The sequence below is a fragment of the Pan paniscus genome, chromosome 14 (assembly GCF_029289425.2).
Source record: "Pan paniscus chromosome 14, NHGRI_mPanPan1-v2.0_pri, whole genome shotgun sequence".
NCBI classification, from domain to species: domain Eukaryota; kingdom Metazoa; phylum Chordata; class Mammalia; order Primates; family Hominidae; genus Pan; species Pan paniscus.
Genome location: NC_073263.2, coordinates 17,731,212 through 17,755,674, shown reverse-complemented (window position 1 = coordinate 17,755,674; position 24,463 = coordinate 17,731,212). Strand labels below are relative to the sequence as shown.

Below are 24,463 nucleotides of genomic sequence, written 5' to 3'. Positions count from 1 at the left end.
GCATTATCTAGACATTCAAGACATTCCCGACTACTCCCATACCACACTATTTCCATTAGGGAACCCAAAGTGCCAATAAACTCTACAAAGTTCACTCAAGCATCTTACCATTTGTACTTGCTTTTGTAGCTGTTTTTTTGTAGGATATCTTAGATCTTGATGATCATCTTAGATGTTCCTTCTTCCAAAACTTCAATTTTATTAGATGTTACTCCTGCCACTCATTCAGTCTTTACAGATGTTTCTTTTTCCTCCCGTGTGGTCTTTGAAGGTCTTTCTTGTGGCCATGCAAATTTCTCAGATGTTTCTTTCACAGGCCTTGTAATTTTCCTAGGTGTTTCTCCTGCTGACTGTTCAATCTTTCCAGATATTGCTTTCCCCAAACATTGAACTTCGTCAGATGTTCCCTCCACCAAGGGTGCAGCTTCATGTTGGAAATAACTTTTTGGTGACACAAAGAAGAGTTAGCACTCCAGCAACAAGTTAACACTCCAGCAAGGCAAATTTACTTCTATAGAAGGGTGAGTCTTGCGGATGGAGCAATGGCAAGAGCACACTGGATAAGAGAGGGGAAAGGGTTCTTATTCCTAATGCAGCTAGTCCCTACTTTTGTGTCTCTCCCCTATTGGCTAGGGTTGGACCGCACACTCTAAGCTAATTTTGACTGGCTACTTCAAAGAGGACAGGGGTGCAAGCCAGAGTGGCGGGGTGGGTAGTTTCTGCAGGAAGGATGGTTACAGAGTGGGCGACTAAGGATGACTAAGGACAGAGCAGGTGACTAAGAATGACTAAGGACAGAGTAGGTGATAGGGACTAGGAGGGGGTCGTTTACTGAAACTAGGGGCAAGGAGGCATAAATAATGAGGAAGTTAAACTTTAAAATGGAGAACAAAGAATAGAGAAGCTGAACATATTGACATATTTGTTCTTTGAAGAGGAACTCAGAACTCACTGTACTTAACAATCTTCCCTCTCTTGAATTTTAAAGGACATTAACAGGCTAAAACCTTTGAAGAGGAATTCACTGTATTCTACAATTCCCTCTTTCAATTTTTATAGCCCTTCCTCTTCACACCTTTTTAACATGTCTTGGCTTTTTCTTTTTCAACTTGATCCTCTAAAAAGAAAAGCCTATCTGAATAAGGTGGAGGACAGCTAAGGGAGGATTTAGAAAGTGTTTCTATAAGCCTTTGCACTAGCCCATGGATACATGGTATGACACAGCACCCAACAAGAATGAGTACAGCCGTTACTTCTGTAAGAGAAGTAAGAATTGAGGCTATGATTTCTTTCCATTTACTGAAACACCTTTCTAGCCATCTGGAGAAAGGGTTATTGACCCCAGAATTTTTAGCTAATTCATTGGATAAAGTGGTAAATCCTTGTAGGGCCCTTGTTATGCTCCCATTGGGGGCAGTGTTGTTTGCCCCCAATGGATAAAGGTGTATCACTGAGTTTTAATCATAACACAAACACCACCTTTTTCAGCTAATATCATATCCAGGGCCATTCTGTTTTCCCAGGCCATCCAGCTAGTTGTCCTCAATTGTTCTGCTATTCCTTTGACAACACCCCTAGTGGAATTAATAAACCACTGTTGATTATTATAGATGTAATTCATCAAATCTACATTTTTATTGTCACCCACCAAAATATTGATTCAAATCCTGTAGCTATTTGATCTTAGGCTTAAATGTATCTGGTCCTCCTCATGGGATTCTGATAGCATCTAAATAAATGTGGGAGTCAAAAGACCCGTAAGGGACTTCCCTTGCTTTACAATGTTGTGTTTTCCCTTTTTCTGGTTGATGAAATGCCAGAGTGAAAAGTATAGCCAAAAGGACTAGAGCACAAGGGCTGCTCCAGTTACTTGGCAGAGTGTCCAGTAAAGGTCCACCACAATACCACCATACATCTGCTCAGGGGTGTATAAGGGATGACTGATTGGTAAGCTCTTGGAAAGTCTTAAGCTTATTGCATCCTTTTAGGCCTCCAAACAATGCTAAGTTTCCTCCTTGTTGTGAGAGACATGAAGTGAACTTAGTGTCGGGAGACGGAAGCTGGATGGCCCTTGGAGGCTGACCTGCAGGGTGTTGAACTTTGGGATATAGCAGAGAGAGAGATTGACATGACTTGTTACCCCAGGCTGTGGAACCCTGGAAAAGAGCTACCATACAGACCATGCCTGGTCGACTGAAGGACCATCCTAGTGGAAAGGGGACAATCTGGGCCTCTGGTGTGCTATGTGCACAAGCGTAACAATTGCTTTTGTTCAAAGTGCGAACGGAGTATTTGATGCATTCCAACCAGGCATTCACATCTTGATATCCTGTCTCAGTTGCCAAAGTTTGTTTTAGGTCTTTAACTTCTACAATAGCTACCTTGGTCTTCTCATTAGATGGAGGAGGAACAACAGTTTCATTGTGAGAGTTTTTGGAAGAAGACTTAGGGGAAGCTGTAGGCAATAGGGGAGCAATGAAGCATATTCCAAAAGATCCAATAGGGTCCGTTTCTGAAAACTCAGCCCCCATATCATAAAACCAGCTTAAAGAAGGGAATTGGCTTAGAGAAGGGGAAGAACTTTGAGGGTTTGAAATAATAACCTGTATTGGGTTGCACTAGTTTACCTGAAAGTTAGGGGGAGCTATATCTTTAGTAAAATGAATGTATGATTTTAGGAATTACAACTACTGGTTGGGGCAGTCCATCCTTGCTCTCACTTGCACATAGTTGGACCAACTATGTCATAAAAGCTCTGTGTCAGGGGGCAAGACTCCCAGTTGACACTGGGGTCTTCATTGAAACTTTCGCAGACTAAATGATCCAAATTCACTAATGTCCAGTCTGAGGAGAGCCAGGAAGTACAGAGGTACTTTTCTGAAGTGGAGAGCTGTCTTCAACTTGACAAGTCTCCACAAGGTATAACAAGGCAAGGATCAAATGTAATAGTTTCAGGCAAAATGGGTTCCATTGTCTGAGTCAATGTTTTCTATTAGCCTAAACCTGGGCACTATATTTTCAATTAAGGCCTTAACTACATCATTGGCCATCACATTTGAAAAGGGAATAGCTTTGACCCAGTGAGTAAGGTGATCTACTGTCACTAGTAAATATTTTAGACGACCTATTGGAGGCATCTCTGTGTAATCAATCAGGATACTTTAAGTCTGGACTCCTTCTCCCAAGGGGTAATTTTTTATAGTTTGTTTATTAGTTTTCTTACATACTAAGCAAATGTCTGTAACCTGTTTGGCCAGAGTATAAATTCCTATACACCCAAAAACTTTCAGAACTGTGTCACACATAGCTTGGGACCCCCAGTGGGTTCCTTGATGCAGTTGGGACAAGTTTTCCCTCATAAAGGATTTGAACAACATTTCCCTCTGGTCTGACAATATTCATTTTTATTCTGAATTCTATTTAGCACCTATTTTTATTAGTTTCTCTTTTCAGTGGAAGAGAAAATGGAGATTATGGTAGGAGGAGGAAGGTAAAGAGTTCAGTGAAAAATAGATGTTTTAAAAGAAATGGCAGCCTGTTTGCCTATTTAATCTGCTAGGCTATTTCCTGGACTGTCAAAAGAAAGACTTTTCTGGTGTCTGGGGACATGGACAATCACTATTTCTTCTGGCAACTAAAAGTTATTCAATACTTAAGTGATTAGATCCTTATGAACAAGATCTTGATGTTTACTATTAATGAGACCTCGTTCAGTCTAAATTTTTCCAAATGTATGAGCCACTCCAAAGGCGTACTTAGAATTGGTATAGATGGCTACTTCCTGGTTCTGCAAGTACTTTAAGGCTCAGCTGAGTGCAAACAGCTCACAAGTTTGGGCAGACCAATTCTTAGGCAATTTTCCTGCCTCAATTTCTTCAAGTTTCCCTATCAATTACTGAATACCCATTGCATCTTTTTGCCTCAATCACCTGGGAGCAACCATCTATAAATAATCTATAAATAAGTGTCATCCCATCCTGAAGGGAGTTGCTCCTAGGTCTGGTCAGACCTTTGTATGGTAATCAGTTAAATCTAAACATGTGTGCTATCTCTTTAGATTTGGATCCCCTATAAGGAAAACTGCTGGGTTAAGGGAATTATCAGTGGCTAATGTTAAATCATCTTTTTCTAACAGAATAGTCTCATACTTTAAGATTCTTGAGTCAGTAAGCCACCTCCCTGCTTTCTGGTTTAAGATAGTTCTAACTTGATGGGGCGTTATTACTGTCAATTTTCCTCCAAAGGTTAACTTCCTGCTTTCTTTGACCATTAGTGCTGTAGCCACAATGGATTGGATGTATTGAGGCCACTCACAAGTAACTGGATCTAAGACTTTTGACAGGAAGGCCACCATGGGCTGCCGATGGCCTCCGTGTTCTTAAGTGAGCACTCCTAAAGCTACCCCATTATCCACGTTGACAAAAAGGTGGAATGGCTTTTCTAGGGAAGGTAAGGCTAAGACAGGGGCTGTTATAAGCCTTTTTTTTCAGCTCTTCAACCTGATCGACTTCCTCAGAAGTCCACAGGAAATGGTCAGTCTTCCCCTGGGCAAGTTTTGGATATAGAATTTTACTGTTTAGTGCATGTGAGTTAATCCATAAGCAGCAGTATCCAAATAACCCTAAAAATTTCCTGAGTTCTTGTTTAAGTTTGAGGCAAGGGTAGGGACACGATTCCCTCAACTCGTTCAGGCCCTATTCTTCACTTCTCTGCACTTATCAAGTGGTCTAAATATTTAATTTCAGGTTCTACATACTGAAGCTTTCCCTTTGAGACTCATAACCACTCGAACTGCAGATGGTTGAGAATATGTGTAGAGAAGCTAGCTACCTTCTCTATATCTTCACCAGCTATAAGAATATCATCAACGTATTGGAGCAGGTATATTTGTTTGGGATGATAACTTTTTCTAATACTTGTTCTAAAATTTGACTGAAAAGGTTAGGGGAGTTTGTGAACACTTGGGGTAAGACTATCCATCGATATTGTTGTTTCTACCCTGAATGGGGATCCTCCCACTCAAAAGCAAATATATCTGGCCTATCTTCAGCCAGGAGACATACCCAAAAAGCATCCTTCAAATCTATTACAGTAAACCATTGATTATTATATGGAATCTTGCTGAGAATGTTGTAAGGATCGAGGACAATGGGGTGGGTAATTTGGACTATTTGGTTAATAGCCCTAAGGTCCTGTACCAGCCGATATGACCCATCTAATTTCTTGGCTGGCAATATTGGGCTGTTATAAGGGGACATAGAGGGCCCAAGAAGCCCATCTTTAATAAGACCTTCAATTATAGGTTTCAACCGTATCCTGCCCTCTAGGGGAATGGGGTATAGTTTCCTCCTTACTACTTCCCTGGGGTTTTTTACCTTGATGTGCTTGGAGGGACTCAGAGTTTCCCTCAGTTTCCTTCTTTGGATAAGACATTAGAATTAATATATTTTTCATCTGCAGTGGTGAGTAGCTTTAATAAGGTGAGGAATCCTCTTGGGCTGAGTTGCAGGCCTATGCCTAACTTCAACATTAAATCCCTGTCTAGTAAATTAGTCCCTGCTTTAGGGATTAACAAAAACTGAATATGAGCTGATTGAGCCTGGTATCTGACTTCTGTGTTTTCTAAAATTTTTGCTTTAAATCCTTCTCCCTTTACCCCACAAACCAAAAGTTCCTCTGAAGAGCAGGCAATATTAGATGAGGGGGAAACAAACAGAGGATCGAGCCACTCCTGAATTGACTAAAAAGGTTATAAACTCATGCTTAGGTCCCACTTCTAGACTTATCAAGGGCTCCTGGTGGGACTCAAGATAAAAGAGACAGATATGTCTCTTTTATCCCCTGACACCATTATTCTTCCTCAAAAGCCATGAGTGGAAGGGCTTCTTTTTCCTTTTCTAATTTGGGACATTCTCTCTTGAAGTGGCCTGTTCTTCCACATTTTTAGTGCCTACCTTGCCCTTCCCCACTCTCAGTTCTGGGATTCTTTGATTTTACTCCCCTATACTATTTAGATGGCCTGGTAGACGAGAGCCTTGATCCTCCCAATGGAGGCTTGGGTCCTTTAAAGGAGGGTTTGGAACCTTTATAGTTTCTGGCCCACTGGAAGCTTTGTTTAGGGGTACATGGGTTTGGAGCCATCTGCTGGAAGGTGAATAACATAAGTTTTGTCTTTTGTTTTTGCTTTTCTTCGTCTCTCTTCACAGATACTTTTTGAGTCTCTCTGAGGTTCACTAGAGGTCACTTCACTTGAGGTTCACTTCTCATTGAAGTTCAGTTGAAGTCAGTTTTCCCAATCTTCTAATTTTTGTAACTTTTTTGAAATATCTGGACAACGTTGGCCAGGCGCAGTGGCTCATGCCTGTAATCCCAGCACTTTGAGAGGCCGAGGTGGGTGGATCACGAGGTGAGGAGATTGAGACCATCCTGGTTAACACGGAGAAACCCCGTCTCTACTAAAAATACAAAAAATTTGCTGGGCGTGGTGGTGGGCGCCTGTAGTTCCAGCTACTCGGGAGGCTAAGGCAGGAGAATGGAGTGAACCTGGGAGGCGGAGCTTGCAGTGAATCAAGATCGCACCATTGCACTCCAGCCTGTGTGACAGAGAGAGACTCCATCTCAAAAAAATAAAAAGAGACATCTGGACAACTTTTAGTGACAAAAATGGAGATTTAACATTCCCTGTCCCAGGGGATTTTCCAAATTTAGGCCTGCATATTTTCTCATTTGCTCCTTTAGTCTGTCTAAGAATTTCATAGTCCACTCATCTCTCTCCTGTTGTATATCAAATGCTTTGGAGAGATTTTGAGTTTGGGGTACTGATTCCCTAGTTTCTTTCATTATCATTTCCCTTATGTCTTGCATGTTTTCTTGGTGAGCTGCGTTATTATTATCCCACCGGGGATCTTGGGCAGGGAATTTTTGGTCCATGGTAGGAACGTTTTGACAAGGAGTGTGTTCATATTCCCAAATTGCCATAGCAGCCCTACGGATCAGATCATGCTTCTTTCCTCCTCCGAAAAGAGGATGCCTAGGATGGACATAAACTCGACCAAAGTGTATAACTGAGGTCCCAAGAATTGATCAGCCTCATCTGCCACCTCATAAGGGTCGTCTAACAATGGCTTAATTTCCTTTTTCAAACTTCAGACTTCTGAACTGGTCAAGGGAGCATTCACAAATACAATGGCTCCTCCTCCTTGTGGCATGTCTTTTAAGGGGAAGAGAGTTGGGGCTGACTCTTTAGGTGTGGAGGGAAAAGAGAAGTTCTGAACGTCCTTTTTACATTGCTGTACCTCATGCTGGAGTCCCTTTAGGGAGAGGTATTTAAGCTGACAGGGGACAGGCTCATGGGATGATAACTCCCAAGAATTAGAGTTGTAAGGAGGAGTAACAGCTTGAGCAGGAGAAGGATCTGGGGTGGGATATGGGGTGGCAGCAGCTGCCCAAGGGGAAGGGTCAGAGGCACTGAGCAGGGCAAAATGGTATAGGGGATCCCATGTGCTGGCTTTAGGTGTGGGAGTCAGCTCATCTGACTTTTCAATTTGAGATACTGGATCGGGTTCTTCCCTAGTTGTCTTTACGGGAATAAAGACAGGTCCCTGTCTCCAACAAAGAGCATAGTCTAGTTCTTGAGAAACCAGATTTTTATCATTAACATATTGAATTAGAAGTTGACATATTACATTCTCAATCGACCCAAACTTTGGCCAGAAGATTGAGTGTTTGAAAATGGGACCTTGGGTCCAAATGAAACAGCAATATTTTATCCTCTAATGCTTTTTCTTATGTTTAGTCCTCTCATTATCCTTCCAATATTTTAACATGAGACCCAGCGGACTATCAGGGGCATGTCTTTGTTACTATCCTCTTCTTTTTTGCTCCCTATCTTACTTGGGGCTTTTCCCATATTAGGTCCTGGTTAGGCTCAATCCCGCATGCTAGAGATTTCTTCCCTATCCTTTATCCCCCCCTGCTGGAGGCTCCTCGCACCCTTCTTTCACTTCATCCACTCTGGCTGCTTCCCTCCCAGGAATTTTAGGTCCCTCTTAGCATTGGCATCATGGTATAAACCCCACAGCAAGATCTGCCCTGAGCCCTATGAGGATACAGTGAATTCCTCTTCAAAGGTTTTTTATTCAAATAAAAAACCACAGATAGGACCCACTCACTCCTCACAGCAATAATGCTTAGTATCATCCACACAAACAGCACCACAAGCAGTAGTGCTTGTGATCATTCACACACACTTTCAACCTCCAGAATATCCCGACCACCAAGGAAATACTTTGTCACCCCTGCGACATTTCTTACCTTGGTCTGTGCACAGTTACCTGGTCGCCACGGTATGTGAAGATCCTTTCCCCAAAGTTGCTGGCCTGTTTCTTTCCACGTTGCTGAGAGCCCAGGTTTATTAATCGCACCAGTTGAGTCTTGATTCCTTACCTTTATGGCCACTGCAATGAGGCAGCGGGGTGCGCCTCCTCAAGGGAGAGGACTGGACCCTCCCCCAGAGGAGAATGGGAATGCTGGGTGGGCCCTCAAATTTGTGGAAAATAATTTTTGGTGCCACAAAGAACCGTCAGCACTCCAGCAACAAGTTTTTACAGCAAGGCAAATTTACTTCTATGGAAGAGTGGTCTTGCAGATGGAGCAAAGGCAAGATCACATTGGACAAGGGAAGGGAAAGTGTTCTTATTTCTAACGCAGCTAGTCCCTACTGTTGTGTCTTTTCCCTATTGGATAGGGTTGGACTGCACACTCTAAGCCAATTCAGATTGGCTATTTCAAAGAGGGCAGGGGTATGAGCTGGAGTGGCAGGGTGAGTAGTTTCAGCGGGAAAGACAGTTACAGAGCAGATGTCTAAGGATGACTAAGGACAGAGCAGGTTACTAAGAATGACTAAAGACAAAGCAGGTGTTAGAGGCTAGAAGGGGGTTGTTTAATGAAACTAGGGGCAAGGAGGCATAACGAACGAGGAAGTTAAACTTTAAAACGGAGAACAAAGAACAGAGAAGCTGAACATACTGATATATTTGTTCTTTGATGAGGAACTCAGAACTCATTGTACTTAATCTTCCCCCTCTTGAATTTTAAAGGATGTTTACAGGCTAAAATCTTTGAAGAAGAATTCACTGTATCCTATTCGTCAGGTATTCTTTCCACCAAGCTTTCAGCCGTGTCAGGTGTTCTTTCCGCCAAGGGTGCAGCCTCATCAGGTGTTCCTTCACATGTTCCTTCTGCCAAACACACAGTCTGGTTAAATTTTCCTTCTGCTAAATATCATCCTTCTGACTCTTTACCTGGAAAACTTCTACTCATTCAGCTTGCTTTCCTTAAATACTACCAAACTTTTGTTTTCTCCTTTTTTTTTTTTTTGAGACAAGAGCCTCACTCTGTTGCCCAGGATGGAGTGCAGTGGCACGATCTCAGCAGCTCACTGCAACCTCCGCCTCCTGGGTTCATGAAATTCTCCTACCTCAGCCTCCCATGTAGCTGGTATTACATATGCATGCCACCCAGGCCCAGCTAATTTTTTGTATTTAGTAGAGATGGGATTTCACCATGTTAGTCAGGGTGGTCCCAAACTCCTGTGCTGAAGCAATCCGCCCGCTTTGGCCTTCCAAAGTGCTAAGATTACAGGAGTGAGTCACCGCTCCTGGACACTACCAAACTTTTTAAAGCTTTAATTCTTCACGTTGGATATAAAATGTCTGACACATACTGAATATGGTAATGACATAAGTGATAATTATAAGCTCCCAAAGGGGTTCTGGCACAGAGTAAGCACTAAATAAAGTAGTAAATAATAAAAAAGATGATAATAACAAGAAAAATGCTTAGTACCTTAATAAAGTAGTAAATAATAAAAAATGACAATGATAATAACAAGAAAGATGCTTAGTACCTTAAAGATACCTGACAGTTATTTGTTAAGTGGACAAGTGGATAAACAAATAGAAAACATAGTTAGGAAATTCTGTTGGAAAAATGAAGAAATTCAATAGAGACAGCTCTATTGTATTATGAGCACCTTAAAGACCCAGACTATGTGTATTCCATGTTGGTCTCCTGCAACTTGCAAAATCTAACTTATAGAAGTCCTTTGATAAATATGTAATAAATTAAAGATGTGTTCATACAGTTCATATTGTACAATGTATTGTGTCATATTTAGGTATCACAGTAGCACTTTTGTTATTGTGAAAATTTTTTCCACTTTTATTATAATTCGTTGAGCCTAGAGTTGAGCTAGTTGTATATTTATAATGATAATATTTTGGCTAGTAGGAACAGAGTAACTTGTTGTAACAAAATTACTATTAACACACTAATTATCCAGCAGATAGAACAACACATCTTGTTCTAATGAAGTAAATATATCTTATTTGGTTTCAACTTAGAGGGAATGAAGTTGATAATAGTGAGACCTTGTTGGTACAAGACTATGTAACATAACCTGTGCTTCTCAACAAAGAATTGCTTTTCTGACTTCTGCACTCAGTAGGTATCTTTGAAAAATAATCTCCTATTGGTACTGATGCACCCTTGCTAAGTTATGTTAATTCTTATTGACATTCATTTATGGTGCAAGAAAAGTATTATTGAGTTCCAAATTCTAAAGATAGTTACTTTTTTAGTGACGCAAGTCACTATGCCACACAGTTGATCTTTGAATAAGGGTTCTCACTCTAGGAGCCCACTAATAGACAGATTTTTCTTTTCCTTTGCCACTGCAAGATACTAAGACAAATCTCGCCTCTGCCTCCTCCTTATCAGCCTACTCAACATAAAGGCAATGAGAATGAAGTCCTTTATGTATAATAATTCACTTCCATCTAATAAATAGTGAATATATTTCTTCCTCTTTATAACAGTTTCTTTTCTCCAGCTCACTTTATTCTAAGAATACAGTATATAGTACATATAAAATAGAAACTATGGGTTAATTGACTGCTTATGCTTTCACCTTTTTTCAGGCTCCAGGTCAACAGTAGAATGTTGTAGAGTTTTGGAAGAGTCAAAAGAAACAGATTTTCCTATAAAGCAGATTTTCAGCTGCATGGGGGGATCAGCACCCTCACTCTCATGTTGCTCAATACTCAACTGTAATTAATTCTAATTTTCTAAATGCAAATCATTTAATGTAAAAATTAAATAAAGCCCAGAAGTTCAAGACCAGCCTGGGCAACATAAGGAGACCATGTCTCTACAATAAAGAAACAAACAAATAAACATTTTATATGTTTATGTTTAATAAACAAATAAATTATTTATTTGTTTATTTAACAAACATTTTATATGTTTGTTTATGTTTAATAAACAAATATTTGTTTATTTAACAGTTTATTTAATTGTGTTCCTTTATAGGTTATAATATTCAAATGTTGCAGTTTTCTGTTATTAATTCCTACTTTTCATTATTAGAAGTTCTATTATTTGTGGCTTGTAATTCAAGGCACCTAAGCTATTTTATAATTTGTATTAAAATTTATTTATAAATATATTAATTCATTAAATTGGATAAGCTGATAATCCCCTATTACTGAGCTCATCAATCACACCAAGGATTATACATTTTATAACAAGCATAAATTTTTATGACAGTTGAGGAAACATACAATAGATAAGCTTAAAAATTGTTTTACTTATTTATACAAAAGTATTATATAGGATATTAGGGACCACAATTAAACAAATATTTTTTCAGATAATATTTTTGAGATTATAAACTACCTACAACTAAATTCTTAATGAATTCTGAATTATAAACTAAAAAATTAAATCAAAGCTTTGTATATAAAAAAACACTTACATATAGGTCTATATGTAAACATATGCTACTTACACATTGCTTTTCTAATAGCTCTTTTGTGATTAACACTCCTATAATCTTATGGTAGCACCACCAAGAGTAGTTTACTATCAGAGGTCTTACCTGGATTACTATTTCGAGAATTTTTAGATATCTTTTGTTTATATTCCAAAAGTTGTTGATGAATGCCATGTATAAAAATGAAATAAATAAAATCACTATTTTAACATTGATATAAAAAAACATTTACCAAATTTATTACATTCTTAGAGTATTTCAGACAATATTAGAGCTAACATCAGAACATTACTTTTTCCATAGACTTAAGTTTGTAAGCTCTATGAACTTTTTAAGCTTCTAATTAAAGAAGAAAGTAAGATAAAACACTCATGGAGTGAGGGCAGTATAACTCAGTAAATTAACTAAAGTTAGCTTGACATATGGAAAATGTCCTTAACTCGGAATAAGTCCTAGCACGGCTACCAACAGGTATTTTTTCTTGAACAAGTTGCTTCTCTTAGAGTCAATGTCTTCTAAAAATGAGGATTTTAGGGCCTTATTTCACTAGGTTATTATAAAGATTTAACAAGATAACATTTTTAAAATGCTTAAAATAAAAAATGAAGCAAAAAAATTATTTGTTCTTGAGCCTTATTGCTGAAACAATTTTAAATTCCCAATAAAACCCAATATATTGGCCTGGTGCAGTGGCTCATGCTTGTGAGGCAAGCACTTTTGGATGCTGAGACAGGAGGATTGCTTAAATCCAGAAGTTCAAGACCAGCCTGGGCAACATAGGGAGACCATGTGTCAACAAAAATTAAATTACAAAAAAAACAAAAACAAAAAAATGTTTTTCTTCATAGGTTATAATATTCAAATATTGCAATTTTCTGTTATTAATTCCTACTTTTGGATATTAGATGTTCTATTCTTTGTGGCTTGTAATTCAGAGCATCTAAGCTATTTTATATTTTGTAATGAAATTTATTTATAAATAGATTAAATCATTAAATCAGATAACCTAATTATACTCTATTACTGAGCTCATCAGTCACACCAAGGGTAGAAAACTAATAGATGTCAGCATGTGGCTTGGACTACTACTACTCTTTATCTACCTCCTTAAACTCTGAACCAACAAATCTTTGTTAGAATGATGCTTAGTCACTATGTTCATTTCCAGCTGCTGTGGAAGACAAAACCCTACCTTTATTTTTTGTAAGTTCCACAAAGAAGATGCAAGTTGGTATTTTCTCATTTCTGAGATCCCTACTAACAAAATATTGCACACAAGATCCTATGTGTTACCACATCTCATTTCATAGATCACCTTACGTAAATAATTTTTTGTATGAAAATCACAATTGCAATACTGGGTGTCACCCATTTTGCTTTGACTCACACCATTTCCCTGGAGCTAGTTAGAAAGTAGTAAAGTGTCCTTTTGGGGACTGCAAGAAATATGCAACACCTTACAGATTTCTATGTCATCCTTGTGCGGGGACCATGCTGATCTTCTCAACGTTGTCTTAATTTTACTATATGTACCACTGAAGCCAGCACAAATCCTTACTTTTATACGTGAAGACTGATCAGTGATGGATGAGGCTTAGCTCTGTTAAATCTAACCAACTTACTTGAGATTTAGTGAAGTCTATTGAATGCCTTCATGGTGATGCAGCATTTGAAAATATTTTAGAAACTCGAGGTGGAGATGTAAGTAGCATGGGAGATTTTTACTTTTAGGAAAAAAGAATCACTTGAGGGGACAACCACAAGTTGGAACCCACTACAACTTGGGAAAGATGACATGGGATTTTATAGAGTAAGATGAGACCTTCCACTACCTACAAAATGGTGCTACACAGGATATAAAGGGCCAGGGATATAGATCTGGTAACAAAGACAAAATGGATCTCCAATTTCTTCCTGTAACATTATTTCAACCTGACTTACAGTTTCAGACTACCACGACTAATATTGGCTAGAGAAAATAGAAAAAAGCCACTCAAAGGATAACTTACCATGAAGGTCTAGGACATGTCCAGGCTAAGATGTGGGTTTCATATCAGGTTTTGAGTGTGAGGAGAAGGGTCAATTTGCTCACTATGTGTGTGGCTAAAGCTAAAAGTTCTAGCTGCCAGAGTGGGGTGCTGGTACTTTGGAAACAATGGCTGACAATATGTACGTGAACTTTAAAAACATGTCATAACTTGGAAGTCTATACCATGAAGACTGAGGAATCTGTGTTAGTAAGGGCATCCTGGTCACAAAGGTCAATCATTACCAGACTGCAGGAGCAGTTTCAATGGCAACGATGCAGCAACAGAATCAATGGAAACAGCAAAATGAAGAGAATGGCCATTTCCCACCCCCCAATCCTTCTGACTTGTACAAAAGGAATGTCTTCCTTGGACTTAGGTTCAGATTCCTTTAAAAAATTCAAGAATGAAGGTATGGAAGACAGCCCCCTGGGGACACTATCAGGTTTTCTGCTTAAAGTGGACATTTTGAGACCCAAATAACTAATTAGAAAAACCAAAATTGTGACATTATATTTATCCCATGCATAGGGGTTATACTTCAAATCAAGTAGACAACATTAGCGTCCCTAAAGCCCTAAAATAAAGAATCCTGGAGCCATTAATCTTTCTAACTAGTCTAGCTTTTTGCCTAGTTTCTGGCTGATGAAGTGAACTAACTCACTGTCACTCAAAAACTACCTGAAACAAACTATAAAATCTCACCTAGCCTTTAAATGTAAACACTTAGAGATTAAATCCACAAGCAACAGCATAAAGTTCTGCAATCATTCCACATGTAGCTTCAGCACAGATGTCAACATTTTGCTGAAGAACCATGCCAACTATCTCTGATGATCCATGACATATGGCAAGCATGAGGGCTGTGCTAAAATAACAGAGATAACTTCATTATTAGGAACGAACCAATTTAATATGTGCCTGTCAGTATAGAATTAACCATTTACATGTATTAACAAATGTTAAGTATCTTGAGTGCTCAAGTGTTTATCCTTGTAAATCATGACGAAGGCTAAAAGGGGTGAAAAGACTCATGTCTCACTGGGATATGGCATAGTAGAATTGGCTAACATAAAGTCCACTGAGGGGCAAGAAAATATGTTCTGTTCACTAATCTAAAATAGGCAAAGTTTTAAGTGAATAATTATCTATTTCCTCCTTAGTCTGATATAATATTTTGTACTTCAAAATTAGCTAGAAGTTGGACAAGTGAGAGCAATCTGAAGACTTAAAACAATATTAGGAATAATATTGTCCTGAGTACCTGGGACTACAGGCTTGTGCCACCATGGTTGGCTAATTTTTATATTTTTCATTGAGATGGGGTTTTACCATGTTGGCTAGGCTGGTCTCAAACTCCTGGACTCAGGTGATCTACCCACTTGGCCTCCCAAAGTGCTGGGATAACAGACAACTGCTACCATGCCCAGCAAATATTGCACTTTTTAAAAGTGTATGAAAAACAGAAGTTAGAAAAATACTATAAAGGTGTTAATCATTCAATATTGAATTATAAAGTAAATTAAAAATTCATACTTCTTAAAACTAATACGGAACCTCTTTAGCTAATAGAAGATAATGCAACCAAAAACATCAGATTACAAATAAGAATCAGTCAATATAATAAAAGAAGAAAATCCTACTGTATACTGTTCTTTGTGTTGACCAGTCCAAATAATTGCTTTTCTTCCTAACTGATAATTTGTGTTGGTATTTTTCTGTATAATCTAATAATTTTAAGTAAATGTTATTAATTTAATATTTCTGACTTGAGTGTTATTACTCTAGCACACTACTCAAGTGTTTTTTAATAAAAAAACTACTATACCATTTAAACTTATCAACTGCATTTGCATTTGCATTTTTTGTCAGTAAAAATTCCACAATTTGCTCACTTCTTTTCCTTATGGCCAATAAAAGTGGTGTGTGGCCAGCCTGTAAAACAGCAAAAACAATTTATAATTCATGAAATTACATATTTCTCAGCTGAATTGAATACCTTATATAATATCCTATGAACTTAAACAATGGAAAGTAAATCAATAGCAATCCCTTCTTTCTCACTTTTCTGTGCTTTCCCATGCACTGCACCTTCTCTTGTAAACATTCAGCCTCTGCATCACCACATTAACTCTGGTTATCTCCAAAGATCATTACATTGTAATGATTTTATTGTTTCCCATGTAAACCAAGAGCTTCTTGAGGGCAGGGGCTGTATCTTTTACCTCTATATCCTTAAACCCTAAGACATAGTAGTAAATACTTTATTTTTTACTAAATTAGTAATCTAAATTATTACCTCTAGAACAGTGTTTCTTCAACTTTATTCCAAAGAATAATTACCTTACCAGAAGCACTGTACCCCGACAGATTCCACCATTATCTATGTTCAAGAAATGTTATAAAACTGTGAATTAAATGTTCATTATTCAAGAAATGAATTGAACTTTACCTAATCCTTATTTGACAGTATATTTTTGTGGCAAACATTAACATTTGACAAATTAGAATTTCAGGGATGCAGTTTTGGAAGCTTCCCCCCAAAAATGGAGGTTTCCTCTGGGTGATACAAACTCACTTGATTATCTTCTATCAATGATCCCAAGATTCCAAATGCCAATGTCAGGCACTCCTGCTCTAAATGGGTCACTAAGGAAGTGGCTCTAAATTAAAAGAGATTGGCTTCAAATAAACTTTGATTGCTTATTCTTAAATGGTCCATGGGGTTTATCCTATTACCAGACAATAGGATTTTATCTCAGCTATTAGAAATTCAGTATAAAAGGCCAGGCAAAGTGGTTCATGCCTGTAATCCCAGCACTTTGAGAGGCCAAGGTGGGCAGATCACAAGGTCAGGAGATCGAGACCATCGTGGTCAACATGGTGAAACCCCATCTCTGCTAAAAATACAAAAAATTTAGCTGGGCGTGGTGGCACATGCCTGCCTCCCAGCTACTCAGGAGGCTGAGGCAGGAGAATAGCTTGAACCAGGGAGGTAAAGATTGCAGTGAGCCGAGATCACACCACTGCACTCCAGCCTGGTGACAGAGCAAGGCTCTGTCTCAAAAAAAAAAAAAAAGAAAAAGAAAAAGAAAAAAAGAAAAGAAATTTAGTATAAAAGTTTATTCTCTATTATAATGATACTCCTAGGATCCGAATGCATATCTACTTCTTAAAATGCAATAATCCATTTTTATTCTGGTTTCTATTGTAACTGATACTATTTTTTGGCAAAATATCAGAAGTATGAATAAAATGGCTTATTAATGAAAGTTCTAACTCATGTATGTGGCTTAGCAAAATAGAAGCCACTAAATCACTTGAATTTTAAGGGATAATTCTGTGGAGAAAGATATAATATTTTTTTCTGCAATATGCATAACCTATTCAAATATAACCATGATTAATCTAAAAAGGCTTAAAGGCCTTCTAATAGAAGATGATTATTTATGGTTTATATGAAGAAAAATCATCATTTAAAAAATATTCTAAATTCTAGAAGACAACCCCATTATTAATGAATTAATGTAAAATATAAACTATATATTATAAACACCTATAAACTGTCTTCAATAACTTGAAATCTTTACCAAAATGTACTATGAGAGAGGAATTGATAACTGAAATATTTACAGAGGCAAAATAGGTAAGTTGAATAAGTGATGTAACTAGGTGGGCACAGTAGCAAACTGGAAACATATGCTTTATGTAAAACTAGAATGTCTTCATAGCATACCAAACAGTCATACGGGCTCAAGAGACACAAGATTCAATCCTTTAAGAGGAAATCCAGATTTCTGCATGTCTCCTAAATTTTACATGTTGACTCAATTTATGCAGGCAAATTTTACTTTCTTGTAGTTTTACACTAACTGGAAAGAAAAAAAAAACGGGTGGGAAAGAATATTTGAAAATGTTTTACCTTTAACAAATTTAAATATTTATCATAATGCACAGAAAAACCATACTAACAGTTCTTGTAAAAATATTAATATTTAAAGCAAAATCCTAGACAATTAAGTTTTGTCAAACTATTTTCATACAAAAATAGGAATGTTTGAGCTTCCAAATATAAAACAATTTACATATGTTAATGTTAAAACAAATGGATTTCAAATATTTTGAAAATAACATTGGTTAATGTCTACCTTGTTCTTCACTTCAATGTCTGCACCACAGGACAGCAATTTTGCCACCACCGACAAATTCTCACTGTTAACAGCATAATGGACAGCTGTGTTGCCATACACATCTACAATATTTGGATCAGCACCAGAATCTATGAGAATATTTGCACAAGCCTCCCTCTGGCATTGCAGAGCCTGTCAGTATTAAAGCAAGAAGTAAATTATAAATTATAGGAAATATAAATAAATATTCCACAGGTTTCACAAACTAGTTATATTTCAATGAGATAAACTCATTTTTATTCTATGTATTTAAACCAAATCCATCTCCTTCTGAAAGAACTGGCTACCATTTACCTTCGTCAGAGTTGTCCTGTTTTCACCATCAAGGACGTCAAGCTGGCACTTTCTATCTACCAGAAGTGTTACTACTTCTGCATGGCCATTGGCACAGGCCCAGTGTAGAGCAGTCCTACAAGAGTGAGATGCCTTTTAAGGAAAGTTTAGTCCACTGTCTCAAAACATAGAATGATTTATGTAATTGTCAACATTAAATACCATGCTCTTTCTCTGCCTTCAAAACAAATATTTAATATTCTCCTGAAGAAACTACAACATTCATTCACTGTTATTACTCACTACATTAATGAAAGAGTGGCCTATTTGAATAGAAAGAGCTTGGCCTTTGGATTCAGTTCAACTTGGGCTTGAATATTACTTTAAAGTCTTTCACCTTCTAGCTATCACTTAACCTTTCTGTGCCTCAATTTTCTCATCAATAAAGTGAAGATGAATACAGCAGTTATCTCACAGGACATCACTGTGATGCCTCATGAGAATCTGTGCGATGTATTTCGAAGAATTCCTAGCACATGTAACAGCTCAGTAATTGATAGATATTGTAATTATTTCTACTACTTAACAAAGAAAACATTTTAAGTAAAATGGTACAATTATGCCTACTTTGTGGTATGTTTTAAAGGTTAGAGATAAAACTATTTTAATAATTCTAAGATACTCTATTTCTCATATTTTAACATCTCTGACATTGAAATGCCACTTATAAGTCATTATTTGTTACAAGTATATTTTGCAGAAATTTAAATGATCTTTTATTGTTACATAAATAAGGAGGCATCACACCATTCACCGTGCCTTCCATGAAGTGTAATATGGTATATACAACAGGCTGATGGCAGTCCTAGTCATAGGATTAACACTTAAAGAAATTTTAGCTTTAAGAGTGCTATACAAAAGGAGAGTTGAAATAAAAACAAACTGTTAAAACAAAGTACTTCTTTAATATTTTTAAAACTTCAAGCCAAAGAAAACTTGGGATTCAAGTAGGTATGGCTCATTTTATTCCATGTTTAGATTTACAGAATGTATGTAAATTCATATTTAAGTTTATAGAATGCATGCAAATTAGGTATTTCCAATGATTAATATTACTATTTAAAGCTGTTATAAATTTCCAAAATCGTGGTTGGTAGTTATCTTTTACTAGTTTCTTACTTCAGAAGTGTTTTTATTTTAAAGATGAGAGGAAAAGCTTCAATTGAGATTCATTCCTAGTACTCCAACTTTAAATCTCTCACTTTGCTAAGGCTGAGCAGGTAAATGTGAAATTTTTAAGGATGAAAGGATCTTGAGAGTTAATGTATCTTCTACATAATAGGCATTCAGCTTACATGTGATAAATTGATTAAAAGGATAAATACAGTTGAGAAGTTCAATACCTTAAAAAAACTGCTATAAATAAAGCATTTATATTTTCTATTTTATTTTCTTAATAATAAAACTACACTAATTAATCTATAATTATTGACATATATGTAAGAAATCTATATATAATAAAAATATGTGCCTAATAAGATGTATATGTAAATCAACAAGCACAGGTAAAAAGATTGTCTTTTGAAGATGCTAAAAGTTCACAGAATATACTAATCCACAAAAAATAATAATTAAAATACGGAAAGTGAGAAATTATTTTTATTGGTGCAAAATTATATTCCTGCTCTTCCCAAAAATTATTTCATTAATAATAAACTTTTTCTAATAGCATTGTACATGCTCAATGTGGAAATCAAAGATAATAAAAAGGAAAAACATTTTATATTAAGACAAATGCCCTCAAATAACAAACTTTATCATATTTCATACACAACTTCAGATAACGCAAGACTGTAGTCTGTGTGTATGTATAATCAAACTGAACTTTACCCTCACTGGATACACCAAAATACATTTTCAAATGTCACCTAGTTCTCTACATATTTCTACCTTCAGTGGTCACATATTACCCCATGCTGTAAATTCACTGAAATATATTTATAAAAGTCATTATATGGATTCTTCTTAATAATATGGTACTTACCACCAAATTGTCTATTTGAAAAGTTATCTGCAACTTAAACTTTAAACAGCAGTATAAATATCACTGCTCTTTATCCTCACAAACTTTGTAGATAGAAAGCAGTATTTGATTCCTCTTTTAACTTAAATGCCTTCTGTAACCAGGAACACTAAATATTGTTTTCTGTGTGCATAGGTCACTTACAGATCTTAAGAAAATACTTTCCAAATTTTAAATTAGAAGCAAAGTACTATTTTTAGATCTGCAATTTAGATCTCTAATTTAAATTGCTCAATTTTAAATTAGAGGGTTTTTTGTTGATTTAAGTGAATTATCTATAAAATGATGATTTAAAAATCTAATATGTATACACACATGCACATACATGTGTAGTAAATATTTTACAAGTATGCTGCCTTTTATTTTTCTCATTACAGTTTAATTTTGTTTTGCTTAATTATCCTTCAGACTGCTTGCTTCTGAGCTTCTTAGAAAGGTGTTGTCAACACAAAAATGTACCTCTGTAAATAGGCATTTATGTTTTCTTCTGGTGCTTTTATCATTTTGTATATTAAAAAAATTAATCTATATTCCATCAGAAATTTACTTTGTGGCATAAAAATCTAGTTTTCTCCAAAAAGGCATTTCACTTATGAAACTAATTCTTTCCTTACTAGTATAAAGTGTGAGCATTATCAAATTCTGAATTCTTAGATATTTGAGTGTTTCTGGATTTTCTACTGTGTTGTATTCATTTACCTGTCTTTTCAGCTGTTATCAAATAATTTGTGATTTATTTATTTATTTTTGAGACAGAGTCTCACTGTCGCCCAGGCTGGAGTGCAGTGATGGGATCTCAGCTCACTGCAACCTCCGCCTCCCAGTTTCAAGCGACTCTCCCTCCTTAGCCTCCCGAGCAGATGGGCTTACAGGCTCCCGACATCGTGCCTGGCTAATGTTTGTATTTTTGTAGAGTTGGGGTTTCACTATATTGGCCAGGCTAGTCTTAAACTCCTGACCTCAGGTGATCCACCCGCCTCGGCCACCCAAAGTGCTGGGACTACAGGCATGAGCCACCACGTCTGGCCCTTTTTTTTTTTCAAATTTTATTCATTTATTTATTATTATTATTTTGAGACGGAGTCTCGCTCTGTCACCCAGGCTGGAGTGTAGTGGTGCAATCTCGGCTCACTCCAAGCTCTGCCTTCCAGGTTCACACCATTTCTCCTGACTCAGCCTCCCAAGTAGCTGGGACTACAGGCGCCCACCACCACGCCCGGCTAATTTTTTGTATTTTTAGTAGAGACCGTGTTAGCCAGGATGGTCTCGATCTCCTGACCTCGTGATCCACCCACCTCGGCCTCCCAAAGTGCTGGGATTACAGGCATGATCCACTGCGCCTGGCCATGGCCCATTTTGTGCAAATTAATAGCACATTTTGAAATCTAGAAGGGCAAGACTTTTCTACTCCGTTACAAAATTTGTTAAATGTCATCACAATAGTAAAAGACAGCGTGTGTAATTTTAAAAATGTTAAAACGTTGATAACTTTATTTGGTTTATGTAAAAGTGATAAAGAACTTGCATCTTCAGAAAAATGAGTCTTCTTAAATTCGAAAACATAAACCATCTTCCCACCTCAAAGTTACCTTCTAAGGTCCCTCAGCAAAGAATATATTTACATAGACATTCATTGATATTGAAATGGATACTGGACTTTATCCAAAAAATTTTTAGCCAAGAAGTTAATATATTATGGGAATTATTTCATTATGCACCATTTCATAATGTATCTAACATTATCTTTTAAAACCTGTACATTAAAAGTAAAACCCTGTATGTACTTAATTTTCTAAGTTAAATCACTTTAAAATTCTCTACACAGTGCTCTGTGAGAGGAAGTGGGAGTGAAGGAGAAAGCAGCTAACTAAAGTTTGGGGTTGATTTTAAGGTGGCCTGGGCCCTCCGCCCTGCAGGGCGCCCCCATCCAAGGCCTGGGGGGCCTTCCCGGGAAGAAGATCAAGACCTCGGGGGCCAGGACGGCCGCCCCGCTGCCCGCCACTCCTCCACCTGCTCCCCTCGTCCCCAGGACCCCCAGCCCCCACTCTGAAGGGGCGATCCTCCCACAGCCGCCTCCTCCTCCTGCAGCCCCGGCTCAGGCAGGGCCTGGTACCTCTTCTTCGCATCTCTTATGTTCAGGTCCACTGTCGTCTTCTTCATCATCCTCTCCAGCTTCCAGGCTTGGCCCGGGAGGCAGCTTTGTGGATCTTCCTGAGATCCCCATGGTGAATCACGTCAGAGTCGTTGTTGGTGTAGACCAGCTGACTGAAGGGGCTTGGGCGCACTGGGCCCGTCTGGCCCTTGACAGCGGCGGCACAGAGCCTCTTCATGGCTGCAGCCACCTGCTAGAGAGAGCCCGTGCCTCCCGCTGCTCGCCCTTCCCCAGTCCCCGCCGCTCGCCCTTCCCCAGTCCCCGCCGCTCGCCCTCGCCCTTCTTCAGTCCCTGCACCCGCCCTGACACGACTAGAAATCTCAGTCGGCCAAGCTTTTGGGCACTTCAGCCTCTCCCGGGAGAAAATGGCTGCGCAAAACCGTCAGGCAGCTGAGCAGAACCGTTAGGCAGCTGAGCAGAACCATTAGGCAACAGCGCATGCGCAACTCAGCAGACCTGGGAGACACGCGAGGCAGGAAACCGCCCTGGCTGCGCTTCGCCCAGCACGGCGTGCAGGTGGCACCTGCCACTGAGGCGCTATCGGGCTGGCGGGGCTCCTTGCAGAGGAACGTGGGGGGCTCCCTGCCACATGGCCTGCTTGACAGAGCCGCCCCGGCCCCTCCTCAACCTGAGATCCAGGAGCTGGGCCCTGGCGCTGGGCATCGTGCAGCCTCCAGGGTGGCGCTGAGCGTCGGTTCCCGGCCTTCTGCAGCCAGGGACCCAACCCCTGACTTAGGCGCCCTGGAGGCTTCTGGCCCAAGTATCCGCGTGGCTGGTGGCGCTGGCAGGGTCAGGGTTGCAGCCTCTCCTGCCACGTGCCATGTTCAGGTGGCAGCTGCAGCTGAGCCCATGGTAGAGGCTACAGGGCTGGGCCCAGGCCGCTGAGCATCGCCGAGTACATCGCCCTTCCACCCGGGGCTCTGCTCTTCCTCGGCTCGCGCTGGCAGCGCAGGCTTGCGACCACTGGGCCCTGTACAGCTGCGGCGACGAGGCTTTGCGGCAGGTTCCCACGATCCTGCAACTGAGGTCCCACTGCCTGACTTAGGCGCAGTGGCGGTGTCCGACCTTGGGGTTCGCCTGCTGGTGGCGCGGACAGGTTCTGGGGTTGCCACCGCTGCTGCCACCTTCCAATGCCAGCTGCAGCTGAGCCCACGGTAGAGGCTGCAGGGCTGGGCCCGACGGCCTGAGGGTAGCCGTGTGGCACACGCCCTCCCACTCTAGGCCCTGCTCTTCCTTGGCTCGCGCCCTGAGTGCTGGTTTGCAGGCTCTGGGCACTGTGCAGTCGCCAGGATGTGGCTGAGCAGCAGGTTCAGCGCCGCCTGGGCCCAGAGGGGAAGAGGGGAGTTTGGGGTTGCTTGGCCATATTTGCCTGTGTGCCAAGTGCAGGTAGCGGCAACAGTTCTGACAGGCACGGATGGCGGGTCCCGTTTAGAGGGCTTCAAGGTTCCTGAGAGCGCCCGCTGCCAGGCCTCAGGATCCCTTCCTCGTTGACCAGCATCTGGAGTATGGCAGTGGCGCTGGGTCATCTGCAGCCATCCTGGATGGGACTGAGCTGCAGTTCTCACCCTTGGACTGAGAGGGAAACTCGGCTGAGTGGAGCAGATGGAGAAACAGTTAAACTGAACTTATCTATAAAGACTTCCAGGCTGGGTGCAGGACCTCATGCCTGTACTTACAGCCCTTTGGGAGACCGAGATAGGAGGATCACTTGATCTCAGGAGTTTGAGACCACCTTAGACAACACAGGGAAACTTTATCTCTATAAAAATAAAACCAATCAGCTAGGCATGGTGGTGCATGCCTGTGGCCCCAGCTACTTGGGAGATTGATTGTGGCAGGATCACTTGGGCCTGGGGGTTCGTGGGTACAGTAAACTGATTGTGCCACAAACAAGGAATGAGAGGT

The 24,463-nt window shown here is 39.3% G+C and overlaps 1 non-coding gene and 1 pseudogene across 1 annotated transcript; both read right to left on the bottom strand.

The window, feature by feature from the left end:
* Window positions 1-8,688: 8,688 nt before the first annotated feature.
* On the bottom strand, window positions 8,689-22,806 carry LOC134728788 (putative ankyrin repeat domain-containing protein 30B-like; annotated as a pseudogene).
* Window positions 13,275-13,381, bottom strand: LOC129394644 (U6 spliceosomal RNA). The gene has a single exon (XR_008621986.1). It is a non-coding gene; the product is annotated as a U6 spliceosomal RNA (small nuclear RNA).
* Window positions 22,807-24,463: the final 1,657 nt, after the last annotated feature.